Source organism: Octopus sinensis, linkage group LG4, assembly GCF_006345805.1.
Source record: "Octopus sinensis linkage group LG4, ASM634580v1, whole genome shotgun sequence".
In the NCBI taxonomy this organism is placed as follows: domain Eukaryota; kingdom Metazoa; phylum Mollusca; class Cephalopoda; order Octopoda; family Octopodidae; genus Octopus; species Octopus sinensis.
Window position 1 is genome coordinate 113,174,988 of NC_043000.1, and position 7,518 is coordinate 113,182,505.

The 7,518-nt window shown below is 37.9% G+C and overlaps 1 non-coding gene across 1 annotated transcript; it reads left to right on the forward strand.

Annotated features, from left to right (window-relative positions):
• The first annotated feature begins 6,273 nt into the window (after positions 1 to 6,273).
• LOC115211333 lies at positions 6,274 to 6,377 on the forward strand. The gene has a single exon (XR_003881602.1). It is a non-coding gene; the product is annotated as a U6 spliceosomal RNA (small nuclear RNA).
• Positions 6,378 to 7,518: the final 1,141 nt, after the last annotated feature.

Sequence of the window (7,518 nt, forward strand, 5' to 3'; positions counted from 1 at the left end):
TGTATATTAGCACAGCTGGTAGTTTTGCGCCATTTCTTTCGGTTTATCCGTCCCGGAAGTGAAAAGAAATCTAATGTTATTGAATTTATCTCCCTTCGTTGTATCCTACATATTATTTGCCATATGATGAAAACTACAAGTGTTGTTAATAACAGTTAATTACTACTACTACTACTACTACTACTACTATCAATGCTATTAATTCTTCTTCATCTTCTACTACTACTACTACTACCACCACCACTACTATTGATTGTTCTCTGCTTCTTCTTCTACTACTACTACTACTACTACTACTACTACTACTACTACTATTACCATTACTTTTAATACTTCTTCTTCTTCTTCTCCTCCTCCTCCTACTACTACTAATACTACTACTACTACTACTACTACTACTACTTTGATGGTGATGATGAGGAGGAAGTCATCCTTGATATTCTATATTTGGGCAATATTCCAAAACACATTTTGCAAGCACTCTTTCCTAGATATAGCAGAACATATTCAAAAGGAAGCAAAATTAAATCGGATGTAGGGGTGGGTTGAGGGTGGCGCGAAGAATGAAATGAAACAACGAGAACAACTATACCACTACAAACAACAACTACAACAACAATTATGACGACAACTACTACCTGCAATGCCATCAACACGAACACAATAGAAACAGCGTCACCAGTGCCACCACCGTGTTTACCAAAAACGCAGCTAAATTTTCAGGGAACGGAAAAAGATTTACATTCTCTTATTGCAAAGTAGCCACAACCCATTCATATATACTGTCAAGAAGATTACCACAACAACCCCCAAAACAACATGTGTAATATGAAGAGAGAAAAGGAGAGGGAGAGAGAGACAGCGAGAGAGTGGCAAAGAGAGCGGGAGAGAGGGGAGAGGCAGTGAGAGAGAGAAAGAGAGGAGGAATTAAAAAGGGTGGGAAATCTGTGAGAGATAGGTGTGTGTATACGAGTGCAGCAGGGAGAGAGATGGAGGGAGGAGATAGGACACTATGGGAGAGAGAGAGCGCGCATGAGAGAGAGTGAGAGAGAGATTGAGAGAGAGGCAAAAAGGGCAGGAAAGATGGGAGAGGGAAAGATGGAGAGAGAGAGGAGGAATTAGAAAGGGTGAAAGATCTGTGAGAGGTAGGTGTGTGTGTACGAGGGTAGAGGGGAGAGCGATGGAGGGAGCAGATTGAAGAGTATGAGAGAGAGAGAGAGGGGATAAGTGAGAGGGGATAAGAGAGAGAGAAAGATAGAGAAAGAAGTGATGAGAGAGAGAAAATAGATGGGAGAGAGTGAGAGAGAGGCAAAGAGAGCGGGAGAGAGAGGAAGAGGGGCGAGAGAGAGAGAGAGAGAGAGAGGCGGAATTAGAAAGGGTGAGAAATCTTTGAGAGATAGGTATGTGCGTGTGGCAGTGTAGCGGGGCGAGAGAATGAGGGAACAGATTGAAGAATATGAGAGAGAGAGAAAGTGAGAGAGAGAAAGAGAGAGAGAGAGAGAGAAAGAGAGAGAGAGAGAGGGTGAGAGAAGGGAGGGAGAGAAGGGAGGGAGAGAAGCCGAGAGATAGCTAGAGAGAGTAGGGGAGCGGTGCGGACGCAATAGAACAATGGACGCTATATTTAAACATTGTTTCAGTTATTCTTAAAATTCTGCATGATCTCTGTGATGGCCGAAAGAACAAAGAGCAAGGTCTTCCAGAAACCAATATTAAATATGATCATTATTTCATTTAAAAGGGAACGTTGATTCCATTAGTCCAACATTTAAAACCTAATGTTGGAGCTAAACACAAAAATATAGCAGAAATAAAACAAAACAAAACAAAATAAAGACACGTATATAACCAACAGAAACAACAAAATAATCTAGAAAAATGTCGGCCATTTTGCTTCTTTATTTCTGTGGTTTCTTTTATGTTTTTTTGTTTGTTTCTGTATATGCTCCATTGTATATTTGAATGGTCTTTGTTAATTAATCACTTTAATAATGATAATAATATTATTAATAATAAAAACTATAATCATTATTATGAGATAATATTAAGGAGGACGATAACGATGTCGACGAAGATGGATGTAATGATAAAAATCTTCATGGCTTCTATTGCCATTGTTTTTGCAGTCATCACCACCACCACCTACTACTACTACTACTACTACTACTACTACTATTCGGAGTAATGCGTTCCTCCTGCTACTATTACTGCTACTGTGACTTCGACTAATATAATTTATCTCGCTATATATTAGAATAGCGTCATTTTCATTAAAACTATTTTTATAAGTGTTGCTTTAGTTATTTTAATTATTAGACGTATTATTTTGTTGATATCCAAAAGGTTTATAACGTTATTTTTTAAAAAAGGCTGAGGGCTATCCATTAAGTTTTATTAAATATTATTATCATCGTTACGGCTCGTATAAGCACGAAAGCTATTCGATGCTGTGGCTGACGGAAGCATAGCGTGAAAACAAACCCATACTTTGATCCCTGTAGGACCCTAGTCGTTGCTTGTTGTCCGACTCCAAACAGACGCGAGAAGTTCCTCACCGGCATTTTGTTAAATGTTCGGGAGAAGCCACAGAATAGAGACGATTGTTTTAATTGTTTATCTGCTGCGAAATCATTATTTCAGCCGGTGAAATAGCATCTTATGTTTAGCGGGTTTGCGATGGAAAAAAACCAATAGATAGCGATCGATTTGTATTGCAACCTATATAGTTACACGCTCGGCTTGGTTGCTAATGCTTTTGCGACAATCTCTTCTAATTGGCAACAAATTCGGGAGCATTTGAAATCGGCGTAAGTTGAGATGAAGACGAACTGGAACAAGGAAGACATCGTAGACAGCTTGAAGGTCATAAGCGTGCTCTGCAGAGTGTTATTGGTTTTGTATCAAAGATGCTGTCCAAAACGATGTTTGGTTGTCATCGGTTTGTGTAGTCTGCGATCCTTAACAGATTTGGTCACTAAGCCACCGCCTCACGTACCCTATCGCACATCATAATAGTATTCGATCTAACAAGGACGACTTCTGATCACCTTTAATCAAAGTGTTCAATGGGTTCTGCAATGGGTTCTAAGTGGGTTTAGTCTATCTCCAGATATTTGACCCCTACAATGTACGGTGGTCAAGCTAAACAGCCATTTATGGAAAACATTTACTACCAGTCACTCAGTCTATTAATAATGTCACTTTATGGCTATTCTGTAAGTTTTAGTGCTCGAGTATTCACTAAGAATGTTTGATATGCTTAAGAGTAACGCTGTCTAACATATCAGGCGAGTCTATTATGAATACCCTTGTACCGAGTAACTTAGCAAAGAATAGGATCTTTTCTTTGCCTAGAGGCTGTGGTAAAGGAATATTCATGACGGGTGCACTTGAAATATTTCAGGTCAGAGAACTTTCTCTCAGGTAAAACACCATTAGTTTCTTTAAGTACTGTTCAAAGAGGAAACTGATAATAAGATGGTGGTCCTTTCTTCCAGTAAGTCTTACGGAAGTTTGTGAAAGTGGCGAAATTGGCGTTGCTAAGCGAGCCGAGATCGACTACGTGTCTGTAGAGCTGGGGTAAGAATAAAAAGAAAGCAGCTTGTTTGGGGGATATCATGGTAATCAATGTTTTTGTTTGGGGCCCTCCAAATGGTGGGGCAGGTAGCGTGTACATTTGTGTGTATATAGATTGTTATATCATGGAAAAGTCATCCCAGACAATGTATTTAAAGATATTCTCTGGATGTTGGCTATCTTTTATCCTTTATCTTTCACTTGTTTCAGTTTCCACCCTCCAAATACACTCACAAGTCCAAGGAAAGACACTTCTCTAAGGCCCCAAATGTAAGGCGTAGTGTGACTGAACCCGGAACCAAGTGGTTGTGAAGTAAGCTTTTTACCACATAGCGACGAAGATTATATTTTTAATCAGTAAATATGGTGCTCTATTCTTTGAAGAGAGTTTAATGGACGAACTTTCCTGAAAGAGATAATTGAAAAATATTGAAATGAAGGAAATTGTTCGTGATAGTAATATCCAGTTAATTTTGGTTTGAACTTTTCAATACAATATTAGAGTAAACTTTTTATTGTCACACTTTCTGTCCATTTAAAACAAAGGAAATGTCTTAAAAAGTTCTTCGACTACAGCTATCCAGTATATTGGCACATTGCTGTGTTGTTGTTCTCTTATGTGTTGTCAGAGTATCCGTATCCTCTCTATTAAATCATTTCCGATTTGTCCATTAAAAAATTCTTCCCCTCTCCCTGGTTGAATTCAATGATATATATAATATTCTTGTTGTTGCAAGTCAGTATTTGTGCGTAGATATATGGTAGTACCATACTTTGTCGTTAATTGCCTACCGGAACAAACATATTGGCGAGTAACACGTTGACTGTCTACATAAATATTTACATTAATTTTTTTCTGCTTTCATCCTGGTCAAATTCCCCCAGATCATTTTACGGATGTATTTTGCTTTAAGCTATCGTTTTAATATTTACCGATTCGTGCAGCACCGTATACTTTCTTTTTCTCTGCTTCCATTTATCCTTTAAAAAAAAAACTTTGTATCAATATTTGCTGGAGGTTTTCGATTACATATTTTATCAGTGGTAGCGGATGATCAGGTCCGATTAAACATTTTCCTAATCCTTGCAAGCGTTTGCTTATAGTTCCTCTGTCGTCAATTATTGTACATATTTTCCGAAGTCACATCAAGGGAATACTACCCTGTATTGGTTAAGCCGCATGAACTGGAATTTTAATATTGGTATATATTAGTGCCAAAAGGAGACAATTTTTAAATTGGTTCTCTTTTTAATTATTGTGATTTCCAGGATAGCTACTTGTATTCTTTTGTGAATTTTATTTGTGTAAATTATTTAAAACACTAGAAAATTCTTTCAGTATTAATCAGGTCTTATCCAAGTACAAAACATATTTCAGTACCATTTACTTGATGATTTGATATGCCTGGCAATATCGATACCAAATTTGGTCACCACATCTTAAGTTTCCGTTCCAAGAACGCATTAACAAGAGATGTGTAAGTAGAAACGACTTTTGTCACCATAGCTATCCCATAACAACAATTGAAAGTGAAATAGTTTATTTCTTGAATAAGTGTAGCAGAATCCAGAAGGAACTTAGGTAATCTTTTTAGGAACTTTTTCTCTGTGTTTCACCACACAATATCTGAGAACAGCAATAACTAATCATCGCCTCCTAGAAAGGAAGCATTTACTGACGTAACATGTTATGAAGGATCAAAGTAATTTCAAAAAGATAATTAAGGTAGTTAAATGGCATGAAGAATCCACTATTATAAGTCTTTGTTTCAGATCATCGGGGGCCTATTTACGTTTATTCAGTGTTTCCTTCCACATCTGCATCTGGAAAATCCTTTAGTCTTTGTATTTTCAGGAGGCTGTTAAAGAAAAGTGATTTTTCTTTCTCCTTTTAACCTTCATCAGATTTGTTTATCGAAATTTGAAACAATAAATTCTGGGATATTAAATCTTTGATGCTACATAGTTACGCTATTTACGACTGCAAATGTAAACACGTCTTTTAAACCTAATGACAAGGTTATTCATACGAGGATAATTAGTACAAAATATGAAGAACGAGATGATTGGGCTTACATATTTAAAACCAACAATAGTTTGGCGGAGTTATGTATTTGAAATATAGGGTTTGTATTATTGTAGATGGCCTCATCGACATTTATACTATCCTCTTCGTCGAGGTAGTTACTGATCATTTGTGCCTGTGGTGTGTGTGTGTGTGTGTGTGTGTGTGTGTGTGTGTGTGTGTGTGTGTGTGTGTCCGAAAACATGTACCTCAGACTGGTGTTATAAAAGACTTGAGATAACAAAATAAGATATTTTGTTTTGCTTGCACTCTATCAGTTTCACCGATCATCTGTTTCGTTGGCAAAATTTATGTTGGTTCCTATATTTGAGAGTCTGCCAAAATGAATGGTTTGTCTCTGGAAAGGTTGATTATATCTTTAGCGTTGGTTATATTTCCCAGTCTTCTATGATGAAAAGAAATGTTAAACCGAACGGTTCATATCCCGGAGGTTCTATTGATGAACATAACGACTGTTTTCTCTTTCATCCGTTCATAACAGAAGCAGCTATCCAATGTTCTGTTTATTTATAAAAAAATATATTGAGAGATAATAAATAAACACCTGTGCAAGAAGCGGTGCTACTTTATTTTTCTGTGGTCGTATGACCTCTGTAGCTTTTTTAAATCTTGTTATAGCTACGGCGGTACATATTCTAAAATTGGAACGATACACAGAAGATTAGCATGGCCCCTGCGTAAGGATGACACGCAAATAACAGAAGCGTTCCATATTTTTTCATAGGCGCAGGAATGCCTGTGTGGTTCGAAGCTTGGCATCATGGGCAAGTGTCTTCTATAGCCACGAGCTGGCCAAAGCCTTGTGAGTGAATTTGGTAGACGGAAACTGAAAGAAGTCTCTCATATATATATATATATATAATATATATATATATATATATATATCATCATCAACATCATATATATATATATATATATACTGCGTAACGACTGCGGTAAGTTGAGGATAGGACTTGTAATATGGGCTGTAGATGCGGTGGAAAGTGCGAATAGCATTGGTCGTCGTACAGGTGTGGGAGACCAAATAACTTTGTTACGGTGAGTGAGGTGGTGGTGGTGGTGGTGGTGGTGGAATTTGTAGTAGTTTGGTTGTGGTACGGTTATTCGATAGGGTGCATGGGTAAGTTTAGAGAGTTGGAGAAAAAACAACATGGAGATATGATTAACGTCTGTGATGATGATGATGATGATGATGAGGATGAGGATGATGATGAGGAGGAGGAGGAGGAGGAACACGAGGGGGAAGAACACGAGGAGGACGAGGCTGGTGATGGCGATGGTGGTGGTGGTGATGGTTGTGCTTGTGGTGAAGATAATGATGATGACGATGATGATAGTGATGATGATAGTGATAATGATGATGATGATGATGACAATAATGATGAGGATAATGTTGATGAAGATAACGATGATGATGTTGGAGGTAGTGGTGGTGATGATGATGATGACCATAATGTTGATGATGATGATTCAATCGATCACAGTGGTAAACGTTCTCCCTATTGCGCAGATGTTGCTGAGGTTTGTGTGGTTGACGATAGTGGTGATGGTGGTGATGTTTGGGAAATGACGAGTGAGGGGCATAACACCGATAATCTCCGCCGCGATGAGGAGGGCGCTGAACTTTCGAAGTGTGAAACAGAAACGATATGGTTAAAAGATGATAAAATATGGCGGAAATAGATAATGATGAATGTTGGGGTTGAAGTAGTAGTAGTAGTAGTAGTAGTTTGAAGAAAAAAAAGAGAAAAAGTTATAAGTAAATGAGAAACAGTTAATGCCGAGAGGCAGAGGAGGTGGGAAAATGGGAAAAACTGATGGACGAGAAATAAAGAAAGGGAGAAAGAAGAAGAAGAAGA